Source organism: Oncorhynchus keta, chromosome 34 (assembly GCF_023373465.1).
Source record: "Oncorhynchus keta strain PuntledgeMale-10-30-2019 chromosome 34, Oket_V2, whole genome shotgun sequence".
Classification (NCBI taxonomy): domain Eukaryota; kingdom Metazoa; phylum Chordata; class Actinopteri; order Salmoniformes; family Salmonidae; genus Oncorhynchus; species Oncorhynchus keta.
Window position 1 is genome coordinate 14,018,719 of NC_068454.1, and position 13,446 is coordinate 14,032,164.

Below are 13,446 nucleotides of genomic sequence, written 5' to 3' on the forward strand. Positions count from 1 at the left end.
CCAACCACTGAATTGTCACTAACCTCTGCCCACTGAGCTTTCATCTAACCCAGGTGTGTCAAATTTCATTCCACGGAGGTCCCAGTGTGTCTGCAGGTTTTAGTCTTTTCCTTTCAATTAAGACCTAGACAACAAGGTGAGGGGAGTTCCTTACTAATTAGTGACCTTAATTCTTCAAGTACAAGGGGGGGGGGACCACTGCTCCCCCCTGTCAACGCCTCGTGCCACACAGTTTGGGCACCACTGATCAAAGGTGTTCTGCCCTTGAGTTAAAGTGGCCTTCAGAACTGGGTCCAATAAGGAACACTACTGAGCTGGTCAGTGTATTTTTATTGGTTCAGCAGTCTGGGGTCATATTGAGAAAGGCCAACTGGCACTTCATACAATTGGCATAGTCATGTCATAGAAATAAATGACTGATTGTTGGAATGGAATCGAAACTGGAACCAGACACTCGTCAAAGCAACCGTGACCCAGCCGTCTCACACTCCGTATGTCAGTAAATATATCTACAAATTATTTTTAATAAGCATCATAAAAATAGTCAATTATAATATTCCTGTACAATATCTGTACAGCTAAGATACTGTATAGTGCATACATTACTGAAAAGTAACAATACCGTATGTCTGAAATAATCTGTAACATCTTTCAACACAGGCTGAAAATACTGCATCCAATAACTCAGCCAACCCAATGTTCTCCAGGAACTATTTGGTTAGCGAGCTAGCGATTTGTTTTGCCATATTAGTATTGACATGAAATCAGTCAAAACACCTAAAAACAACACGTGGTATAAAACTAGCCAAAACGAACCAGGTAGGATTCCGCCCAAGGCAGCTTCGTGTCGTTGTCTCTAGCTAGTTGATCGTTCAGAATCATCACAAAGCACGGACTCATCGATGCGTGCGCAGTATTTTCATAATGTCGGCACAATTGGAAATTACCTTGACATTTTCACGTGGCTCTTCCGCGATATGGATTGAATCCAGCCCTATGACAAGACAAACATTTTATAACCTGAGACCCTCTTCATTTTGGAGCATGGATATCACCAGAGTGATATCTGGCCATAGTGATAAGATACATACTCAATCTCACACACTCTCCCACAACCCACTGCACATCAGGAAGTGCAGATGTGCTCCTCACTTGTCAAGAACAAACTCAATCCACACGTACGATTGGAAGGAACAATGGGAAAATTAAAAAACTGGCCTTCAGAGACGCAGGATGAAACTACCAAATCGCAGAGGGAGACAGAAGATGATATCCATATCTAACAGGACCTCTGAACAATTATTTAACAACCCTAATACAGTGGTTAGGGTAGCTTCTTCTGAATGTCCTTTGACACCAATCTCATGTGCAGTAGACAGACAACCAGAAGCAGGCACTGTGGCTAACACTAAGGCAAATGGTACAGCTGGGTGGCTCTGTATCAGACCGCAGGCCAGGGCCTTGTTAGCGCAGCTTTAACATAGCCCCCTTTGAGGGAGACTGTGGGAGGGGAATCTGCGTGGTTCAGTGGTCAGTTCGGGTTCCACAGCAGCTGGCTCTGCAGATTAACTCTTTGAACAGGATGCATTGGATGCCAGAAGGCCACAGTCTGGTTCACCGCCGTTAGTTGGTGCACACAGAACTTAACGCAGAACTCCTCCAGATCCGAGAAACACGACAAGGTTAAACAGGAAATAGGATGTTAGCACTCCAACCATCCCACCGGAATAGGAATTCAACCAGAACTCAACTGACCATAACCCTCCTGGGTCGTGTTCAGTAGGCACGAAATGGAAGAAAACGGTCTGAAACTGGGGGGCTACTAATTAAACCTGTCCAATGACAAACGCTCATCCTTCTTTGCTACGGTGTTCCCTAGTGAACACGTCTCTGGACTAGGCTTGGTAGAAGTTGCACTAATGAACACAACCCTGGAGTGCGCTTGGTAGAAGTTGCTCCTAACCACAGCTACAGGGTGAAATATGATAATGCAGATTGGATGAAGAGTTACCTGTTGCTAGGTGTGGGGGTGGGACTGACCTCTGGGTCGTGGCACACAGCGGGACTCTCTTGATGAGATGGCCTCCAATTGCTCTTAAATACAAGTAAAACTAAATGCATGCTCTTCAACCGATCGCTGCCTGCACCTGCCCGCCTGTCCAACATTACTACTCTGGACGGCTCTGACTTAGAATATATGGACAACTACAAATACCTAGGTGTCTGGTTAGACTGTAAACTCTCCTTCCAGACTCACATTACGCATCTCCAATCCAAAGTTAAATCCAGAATTGGCATCCTATTTCACAACAAAGCATTCTTCACTCATGCTGCCAAACATACCCTTGTAAAACTGACCATCCTACCAATCCTCGACTTCGGCGATGTCATTTACAAAATAGCCTCCAATACCCTACTCAACAAATCGGATGCAGTCTATCACAGTGCAATCCGTTTTGTCACCAAAGCCCCATATACTACCCACCATTGCGACCTGTACGCTCTCGTTGGCTGGCCCTCGCTTCATATTCGTCGCCAAACCCACTGGCTCCATGTCATCTACAAGACCTGGCTAGGTAAAGTCCCCCGTTATCTCAGCTCGATGGTCACCATAGCATCGCCCACCTGTAGCACGCGCTCCAGTATGTATATCTCTCTGGTCACCCCCAAAACCAATTATTTCTTTGGCCGCCTCTCCTTCCAGTTCTCAAGCCAATGACTGGAACGAACTACAAAAATCTCTGAAACTGGAAACAATTATCTCCCTCACTAGCTTTAAGCACCAACTGTCAGAGCAGCTCACAGATTACTGCACCTGTACATAGCCCACCTATAATTTAGCCCAAACAACTACCCCCCCCCTAAAAGATTTAGATGCACTATTGTAAAGTGGCTGTTCCACTGGATGTCATAAGGTGAATGCACCAATTTGTAAGTCGCTCTGGATAAGAGCGTCTGCTAAATGACTTAAATGTAATGTAAATGTATTTTATTTATTTCTACTTTGCACTTTCTACCACTGCAAATCTACCATACCCAGTGTTTTACTTGCTATATTGTATTTACTTTGCCACCATGGCCTTTTTTGACTGTACCTCCCTTATCTCACCTCATTTGCTAATATATCTTATATATCGTATATAGACTTGTTTATACTGTATTATTGACTGTATGTTTGTTTTACTCCATGTGTAACTCTGTGTTGTTGTTTGTGTCGAACTGCTTTGCTTTATCTTGGCCAGATCGCAATTGTAAATGAGAACATGTTCTCAACTTGCCTACCTGGTTTTAAATAAAGGTGAAATAAAATAAAATTAAAATAAATAATGAACAAAAATATAAATGCAACATGCAACAATTTCTAATATTTTACTGAGATACAGTTCTTATGAGGAAATCAGACAATTTAAATAAATTCATTTGGCCCTAATCTATAGATTTCACATGACTGGGAATACAGATATGCATCTGTTGGTCACAGATACCTTAAAAAAATAGTTAGGGGCGTAGATCAGAAAAGCAGTCAGTACCTGGTGGGACCGGATCAGAAAAGCAGTCAGTACCTGGTGGGACCGGATCAGAAAAGCAGTCAGTACCTGGTGAGACCGGATCAGAAAAGCAGTCAGTACCTGGTGGGACCGGATCAGAAAAGCAGTCAGTACCTGGTGGGACCGGATCAGAAAAGCAGTCAGTACCTGGTGGGACCGGATCAGAAAAGCAGTCAGTACCTGGTGGGACCGGATCAGAAAAGCAGTCAGTACCTGGTGGGACCGGATCAGAAAAGCAGTCAGTACCTGGTGGGACCGGATCAGAAAAGCAGTCAGTACCTGGTGGGACCAGATCAGAAAAGCAGTCAGTACCTGGTGGGACCAGATCAGAAAAGCAGTCAGTACCTGGTGGGACCAGATCAGAAAAGCAGTCAGTACCTGGTGGGACCAGATCAGAAAAGCAGTCAGTACCTGGTGGGACCAGATCAGAAAAGCAGTCAGTACCTGGTGGGACCAGATCAGAAAAGCAGTCAGTACCCGGTGGGACCAGATCAGAAAAGCAGTCAGTACCTGGTGGGACCAGATCAGAAAAGCAGTCAGTACCTGGTGGGACCGGATCAGAAAAGCAGTCAGTACCTGGTGGGACCGGATCAGAAAAGCAGTCAGTACCTGGTGGGACCGGATCAGAAAAGCAGTCAGTACCTGGTGGGACCGGATCAGAAAAGCAGTCAGTACCTGGTGAGACCGGATCAGAAAAGCAGTCAGTACCTGGTGGGACCAGATCAGAAAAGCAGTCAGTACCTGGTGGGACCAGATCAGAAAAGCAGTCAGTACCTGGTGGGACCAGATCAGAAAAGCAGTCAGTACCTGGTGGGACCGGATCAGAAAAGCAGTCAGTACCTGGTGGGACCGGATCAGAAAAGCAGTCAGTACCTGGTGGGACCAGTATTTGCATAATGTAGCACGACATCTCATTCGCATAGCATTGATCAGGCTCTTGACTGTGACCTGTGGAGTGTTGTCCCACTTCTCTTCAATGGCTGTGCAAAGTTGCTGGATATTGGCGAGAACTGGAACATGCTGTTGTACACGTCGATCCAGAGCATTCCAAACATTCTCAATGTCTTGTGAGTATGCAGGCCATGGAAGAACTGGGACATTTTCAGCTTCCAGGAATTGTGTACAGATCCTTGCAACATGAGGTGATGAGGGCGGGTGCAGCACGACAGCGGGCCTCAGGATCTTGTCACGGTATCTCTGTACATTTAAATTTCCATCGATAAAATGCAATTGTGTTCGTTGTCCGTAGTTTGTCTGCCCATACCATAACCCCATCATTACAACATTGATATTAGCAAACCGCTCACCCACACGATACTATACATGTGGTCTGTGGTTGTGAGGCCAACTGGACGTACTGCCAAATTCTATAAAAACACGGAGGCAGCTTATGGTAAATAAATTAACATAACATTATCTGGAAACAGCTCTGGTGGACATTCTTGCAGTCAGCATTCCAATTGCATGCTCCGTCAAAACTAGAGACATCTGTGACATTGTGTTGTGACAAAATTGCACATTTGAGTGGCCTTTTATTGTCCCTAGCATAAGGTGCACCTGTGTAATGATCATGCTGTTTAATCAGCTTCTTGATATACCACACCTGTCAGCTGGATGGATTATCTTGCCAAAGGAGAAATGCTCACTAATAGGGATGTAAACAAATGTGTGTAAAACATTTGAGTGAAATAAGCGTTGTGTATGGACATTTATGGGATCTTTTATTTCAGCTTAAGAAACATGGGACCAACACTTTACATGTTGAGTTTATATTATTGTTCAATGTATAACATGTGTACCTGTTATTTGCAAACGTTGCCATGAAATAAGTAGCAGCAGTACAGAAACATTGACCACTGACCAACATTGAACACTGACCACGACTCCATTTTGCTGATCCCTGCCTACAGGCAGAAATTAAAACAAGAGGCTCCCACGCTGAGGTCTGTCCAACGCTGGTCAGACCAAGCTGACTCTACACTCAAGACTGCTTCCATCACGTGGACTGGGACATGTTTCGTATTGCGTCAGATGGGAATATTGACGAATACGCTGATTCGGTGTGCGAGTTCATTAGAACGTGCGTCGAAGATGTCGTTCCCATAGCAACGATAAAAACATTCCCTAACCAGAAACCGTGGATTGATGGCAGCATTCGCGTGAAACTGAAAGCGCGAACCACTGCTTTTAATCAGGGCAAGGTGTCTGGCAACATGACTGAATACAAACAGTGCAGCTATTCCCTCCGCAAGGCTATTAAACAAGCTAAGCGTCAGTACAGACAAAGTGGAATCTCAATTCAATGGCTCAGACACAAGAGGCATGTGGCAGGGTCTACAGTCAATCACGGACTACAAGATGAAATCCAGCCCAGTCACGGACCAGGATGTCTTGCTCCCAGGCAGACTAAATAACTTTTTGCCCGCTTTGAGGACAATACAGTGCCACTGACACGGCCTGCAACGGAAACATGCGGTCTCTCCTTCACTGCAGCCGAGGTGAGTAAGACATTTAAACGTGTTAACCCTCGCAAGGCTGCAGGCCCAGACGGCATCCCCAGCCGCGCCCTCAGAGCATGCGCAGACCAGCTGGCCGGTGTGTTTACGGACATATTCAATCAATCCCTATACCAGTCTGCTGTTCCCACATGCTTCAAGAGGGCCACCATTGTTCCTGTTCCCAAGAAAGCTAAGGTAACTGAGCTAAACGACTACCGCCCGTAGCACTCACTTCCGTCATCATGAAGTGCTTTGAGAGACTAGTCAAGGACCATATCACCTCCACCCTACCTGACACCCTAGACCCACTCCAATTTGCTTACCGCCCAAATAGGTCCACAGACGATGCACTCAACCACACTGCACACTGCCCTAACCCACCTGGACAAGAGGAATACCTATGTGAGAATGCTGTTCATCGACTACAGCTCGGCATTCAACACCATAGTACCCTCCAAGCTCGTCACCAAGCTCGAGACCCTGGGTCTCGACCCCGCCCTGTGCAACTGGGTACTGGACTTCCTGACGGGCCGCCCCCAGGTGGTGAGGGTAGGCAACAACATCTCTCCCCGCTGATCCTCAACACGGGGGGCCCCACAAGGGTGCGTTCTGAGCCCTCTCCTGTACTCCCTGTTCACCCACGACTGCGTGGCCACGCACGCCTCCAACTCAATCATCAAGTTTGCGGACGACACAACAGTGGTAGGCTTGATTACCAACAACGACGAGACGGCCTACAGGGAGGAGGTGAGGGCCCTCGGAGTGTGGTGTCAGGAAAATAACCTCACACTCAACGTCAACAAAACTAAGGAGATGATTGTGGACTTCAGGAAACAGCAGAGGGAACACCCCCTATCCACATCGATGGAACAGTAGTGGAGAGGGTAGCTAGTTTTAAGCTCCTCGGCATACACATCACAGACAAACTGAATTGGTCCACTCACACTGACAGCGTCGTGAAGAAGGCGCAGCAGCGCCTATTCAACCTCAGGAGGCTGAAGAAATTCGGCTTGTCACCAAAAGCACTCACAAACTTCTACAGATGCACAATCGAGAGCATCCTGGCGGGCTGTATCACCGCCTGGTACGGCAACTGCTCCGCCCTCAACCGTAAGGCTCTCCAGAGGGTAGTGAGGGACTGCACAACGCATCACCGGGGCAAACTACCTGCCCTCCAGGACACCTACACCACCCGTTGTTACAGGAAGGCCATAAAGATCATCAAGGACATCAACCACCCGAACCACTGCCTGTTCACCCCGCTATCATCCAGAAGGCGAGGTCAGTACAGGTGCATCAAAGCTGGGACCGAGAGACTGAAAAACAGCTTCTATCTCAAGGCCATCAGACTGTTAAACAGCCACCACTAACAGTGAGTGGCTGCTGCCAACACACTGTCATTGACACTGACCCAACTCCAGCCATTTTAATAATGGGAATTGATGGGAATTATGTAAATATATCACTAGCCACTTTAAACAATGCTACCTTATATAATGTTACTTACCCTACATTATTCATCTCATATGCATATGTATATACTGTACTCTACATCATCGACTGCATCCTTATGTAACACATGTATCACTAGCCACTTTAACTATGCCACTTTGTTTACTTTGTCTACACACTCATCTCATATGTATATACTGTACTCGATACCATCTACTGTATGCTGCTCTGTACCATCACTCATTCATATATCCTTATGTACATGTTCCTTATCCCCTTACACTGTGTATAAGACAGTAGTTTTGGAATTGTTAGTTAGATTACTTGTTGGTTATCACTGCATTGTCGGAACTAGAAGCACAAGCATTTCGCTACACTCGCATTTAACATCTGCTAACCATGTGTATGTGACAAATAAAATTTGATTTGATTTGATTTGATTGCTAAACCTGCACATTCCTGTCGGAGGAAACATTGTTCAACTGATGACTGAAGTCAGTCTGCAGGCGCCCGGCCTGCCACAAGGAGTCGCTAGAGCGCGATGTGCCAAGTAAAGCCCCCGGCCAAACCCTCCCCCTAACCCAGACGACGATGGGTCAATTGTGTGCCGCCCTATGGGACTCCCGGTCATGCGCGGTTGTGACACAGCGGCTTAGAACCCCAGGCTGTAGTGACGCCGCAACACAGCGATGCAGTGCCTTAGACCGCTGCACCACTCGAGAGGCCCTTTTAGTTATTTATTAACCATTATTTTACCAGGTTTATTGAATGAAAACATTTACTTCTTGGACACTAAAGTCCCGTGGGAAGAGTTGCATGGGAGAGGAGAAGAATGTGCCTATTTGAAAGCTAAAAATAAGAATGACTAGCTCACGACATGCTTATTTTTTTTAAAGTAGTTCTCATGCTATTAAAAGGTTGGAGACCCCTGGTGTAGAGGAACTCCAGTAAGGAGCGGTAGACGGGGTAGGAGAACTGGTCGATCTCTATCACCTCCTTCAATCCTCATTCCAATGGTACTGGAACACCTAGCAGTGGAGAGAGTGAGAGGACTGTTAGCTGTTATGAAGTGCTCACAACTAGCAGTAGAGAGGTAGAGGACAGCTGTAAGCCAGTTAATCACTTACCATAATTAAATATTCTCCATTTAAGTGTCTGGGTCCTTGAAAAGCACTCTGTACAACTTGTGTTTGATTATATTCGAGAAACAATGCCACATTTCTTCACTCACTATGAAAGATAGAACTTGCAATGGGTCTGGTAAAACAACTTGACTCAATAGCCCATTCATCTTCCAACTTTCACTATAATCCAGAAGGTTCTTAGTATGTAATGATGTTAGCTGGCTAACTTGATCTTGCTTTGTTAGAGCCCAGTGAGCAACCTACCTGACGTGGAGCATGGCCTGTACGTGGATGTTTGCACCGTCCACGCTGAACTTGAGGTCGGCCGTCTCTGGGATATCAAACTTCTCCTTCAGAGACTGGGCCACCATCAGGAAGTCATCATGCTCCGGATAGAAGACACAAACAATGCTCTGTCAACAGGAGAGGACACACACACAATGCTCTGTCAACAGGAGAGGACACACACACAATGCTCTGTCAACAGGAGAGGACACACACAATGCTCTGTCAACAGGAGAGGACACACACACAATGCTCTGTCAACAGGAGAGGACACACACACAATGCTCTGTCAACAGGAGAGGACACACACACAATGCTCTGTCAACAGGAGAGGACACACACACAATGCTCTGTCAACAGGAGAGGGCACAAGCACAATGCTCTGTCAACAGGAGAGGGCACAAGCACAATGCTCTGTCAACAGGAGAGGACACACACACAATTCTCTGTCAACAGGAGAGGACACACACACAGTGCTCTGTCAACAGGAGAGGACACACACACACAATGCTCTCAGGACCAGGGAGTAGGCAGGGCCAGACGCTATCTGGAGGGAGGAGAGGAGTGAATGTTAGAGGAGGTAGTGTATGTACTCACCTGTTGCACACAGAGACCCTGCAGGCCCACCAGGCGACAATGTGTCAGCTGATTCCCATTGTTCAGCAGCACAACTGAGAGAAACACACACAGGCTGATTAAATACAAATATGAAACACATTTCATATCAAACCCACGTTCAAACAGTGGTCACTCTCACTCAACTCTCCATTCTCAACCACAGCCAGAGTAGGTTTGACCTCAGGTGACGCTAACAGCCACCTTGTTCTGCAGACAGTTGGACAAACTCCTGGGGTTGGGCTGGTTGGCTGTGGACCCTGGCACCACCTGGCAGTTATTGTAGCCCCACGCATACAGGAGGGGCAAACAGGAAGGGCTGCATACAGGAGGGGCAAACAGGAAGGGCTGCATACAGGAGAGGCAAACAGGAAGGGCTGCATACAGGAGGGGCAAACAGGAAGGGCTGCATACAGGAGGGGCAAACAGGAAGGACTGCATACAGGAAGGACTGCATACAGGAGGGGCAAACAGGAAGGGCTGCATACAGGAGGGGCAAACAGGAAGGACTGCATACAGGAGGGACTGCATACAGGAGAGGCAAACAGGAAGGGCTGCATACAGGAGGAGAAAACAGGAAGGGCTGCATACAGGAGGGGAAAACAGGAAGGACTGCATACAGGAGGGGCTGCATACAGGATAGGCAAACAGGAAGGGCTGCATACAGGAGGAGCAAACAGGAAGGACTGCATACAGGAGGGTTGCATACAGGAGAGGCAAACAGGAAGGGCTGCATACAGGAGGAGCAAACAGGAAGGGCTGCATACAGGAGGGGCAAACAGGAAGGACTGCATACAGGAGGGGAAAACAGGAAGGACTGCATACAGGAGGGGAAAAACAAAAAGAGCCAGAGAGTCACATTCAACTGATTAACTTGATTTTCTTCAGGTTTAATAATACAGATCTAAACAGCAGTACCCTGACAATACAACAGGTTCATTCTAGAATGGTGTCAGTCTCTGGATCACTGTGACATAAAGCTGAATCAACAGATGTTAACAATAGGGCCTTTATATCAGAGCTTAGGTTTATAGGTTCACATTAAGAGAGTTTAGACCTGCACTGTTTCTCAATCGCAACCCATGGTCTGTGGAATGTTGTTGGGAAGCCCCTCAGATGGTTATCTGACAGACACAAGTGTTATTTAGAATATAAGTAGTCCTCCATGGAGAAATATAATATAGGGTAGATTCCATCTTTCACCCTGTCTTTGTTGGGTGAATTTTGGCCCATTCCTCCTGACGGAGCTGGTGTAACTGTGACAGTTTTGTAGGCCTCCTTGCTCGCACACGCTTGTCCAGTTCTGCCCAAAAATGTTCTATAGGATTGAGGTCAGGTCTTTGTGATGGCCACTCCAATACCTTGACTTTGTTGTCCTTAAGCCATTTTGCCACAACTTTGGAAGTATGCTTGGGGTCATTATCCATTTGGAAGACCCATTTTCCACCAAGCTTAAACTTCCTGACTGATGCCTTAAGATGTTACTTCCATATATCCACATAGTTTTCCTACCTCATGATGTCATCTATTTTGTGAAATGCACCAGTCCCTCCTGCAGCGAAGAACCCCCATAACATGATGCTGCCACCCCCATGCTTCACGGTTGGGATGGTGTTCTTTGGCTTGCAAGCATCCTCCTTTTTCCTCCAAAAATAACAATGGTCATTATGGCCAAACAGTTCCAGTTTTGTTTCATCAGACCAGAGGATATTTCTCCAAAAATAACAAGCTTTGTCCCCATGTGCAGTTGCAAACCGTAGTCTGTCTTTTTTTAATGGCGGTTTTCGAGCAGTGGCTTCTTCCTTGCTAAGCGGCCTTTCAGGTTATGTCGATATAGGACTTGTTTTACTGTGGATATAGATACTTTTGTACCGTTTTCTCCAGCATCTTCACAAGGTCCTTTGCTGCTGTTCTGGGATTGATTTGCACTTTTCGCACCAAAGTACGTTCATCTCTAGGAGACAGAACGCATCTCCTTCCTGAGCGGTATGACGGCTTCGTGGTCCCATGGTGTTTATACTTATATACTATTTTTTGTACAGACGAATGTGGTACCTTCAGGCATTTGGAAATTGCTCCCAAGGATGAACCAGACTTGTGGTCTACATTTTTTTTTTCTGAGCCGTTGGCTGATTTCTTTTGATTTTCCCATGATGTCAAGACAAGAGGCACTGAGTTTGAAGGAAAGCCTTGGAATACATCCACAGGTACACCTCCAATTGACTCAAATGAGGTCAATTAGCCTATCAGAAGCTTCTAACGCCATGGCATAATTTTCTGGAATTTTCCAAGCTGTTTAAAGGCACAGTCAGCTTAGTGTATGTAAACTTCTGACCCACTGGAATTGTGATAAAGTGAATTATAAGTGAAATAATCTGTCTGTAAACAATTGTTGGAAAAATGACTTGTGTCATGCACAAAGTAGATGTCCTAACTGACTTGCCAAAACTATAGTTTGTTAACAAGACATTTGTGGAGTGGTTGAAAAATTAGTTTTAATGACTCTAACCTAAGTGTATGTAAACTTCCCAGTTCAACTGTAGGTCCTGGATTGTAGGAAGCTTGGCAGCAGTGATGTACTGGGCAGTACACATTACAACAGTGGAGCTATAATTGACAGATGCTTATATCTCTTGATCTGTTGTACTCAGAGTGATGCAATGTGGCACACATGCTCAGGGATGAGTCTAGCTAACCTGTAAAGTATGATTCAGACTTGGTCGCATGGTGGCACTGTTGGATAGGAAAAATCATTCATGCAAGCTCATAGCGGCCATATTGTTTGAGCACGAATCTTGAAAATATATTGTTTGAAAATGTGCAACTATAGCGGCTATATACCAAATTTGGTACCCCAAAAAGTGTCCAAAATACATCAAAAGCATATTACATTGCATGATCAGTTTGATTTTGAGTTCTGATATTTGGCAAGTGTGCTAAGCAGTACAGAAGTAGCTCATCCTAGGGCAAAATGTCCAATTTGTCCACATTTTCATTCTAACCTAGCACAACCCCAACTAATCACCAAGTCACCAAATAAAATTTGATTTGATTTGATTTGAAGTCCTATTTGAATCAGGTGGGTTAGTGTTGGGCTGGAACAAATATGTGCAACCTGAGGAATGGATTGTGAAACACTGACCTTACCTGTGGTCAATTCTAAATCAGGTGACCTGAGACATAGGTCAAAAAAAACTTGATACTGTTTTAATGCAGAGTGTCCGGAAGTGAGAGACAACAAATGATGTGACTTGTCAACATTCAGCAAGACCAATTGAATTCAGAGCTGCAGAGTCACTTTCCTATGAAATAAATAGGGCGAAGGTCACTAGAGCACTGTCTGGCTTGACAAACACTTGACACAAGTCTAGATCATTTTGGCATAAATCGAAATTGAATAATTTTTTCAAGAACATCAACAAAAACACACACATGCATATAGTCAGATGTTTGGTAAACAACAGGTGTGTAGACTAACAGTCAAATGTTTACTTATACAGTCCTTCCCAACAATGCAGAGAGAGAGAAAATAGAGGAATAATACAAAAGTATTAACCTGCAACAATAAGAGTGTTACCGTGGCAATATACACAGAGTACCAGTACCAGCAACAAAGCCTCCTTCACTCACGCCGCCAAACTTACCCTAGTAAAACTGACTATCCTACCAATCCTCGACTTTGGCGATGTCATCTACAAAATTTCTTCCAACACTCTACTCAGCAAACTGGATGCAGTTTATCACAGTGCCATCCGTTTTGTCACTAAAACACCTTATACCACCCACCACTGCGACCTGTATGCTCTAGTCGGCTGGCCCTCGCTACATATTCGTCGCCAGACCCACTGGCTCCAGGTCATCTACAAGTCCATGCTAGGTAAAGCTCCGCCTTATCTCAGTTCACTGGTCACGATGGCAACACCC

General features: G+C 45.6%; 1 pseudogene; it reads right to left on the reverse strand.

The window, feature by feature from the left end:
• Positions 1-8,276: 8,276 nt before the first annotated feature.
• On the reverse strand, positions 8,277-9,876 carry LOC118366603 (RCC1 and BTB domain-containing protein 1-like; annotated as a pseudogene).
• Positions 9,877-13,446: the final 3,570 nt, after the last annotated feature.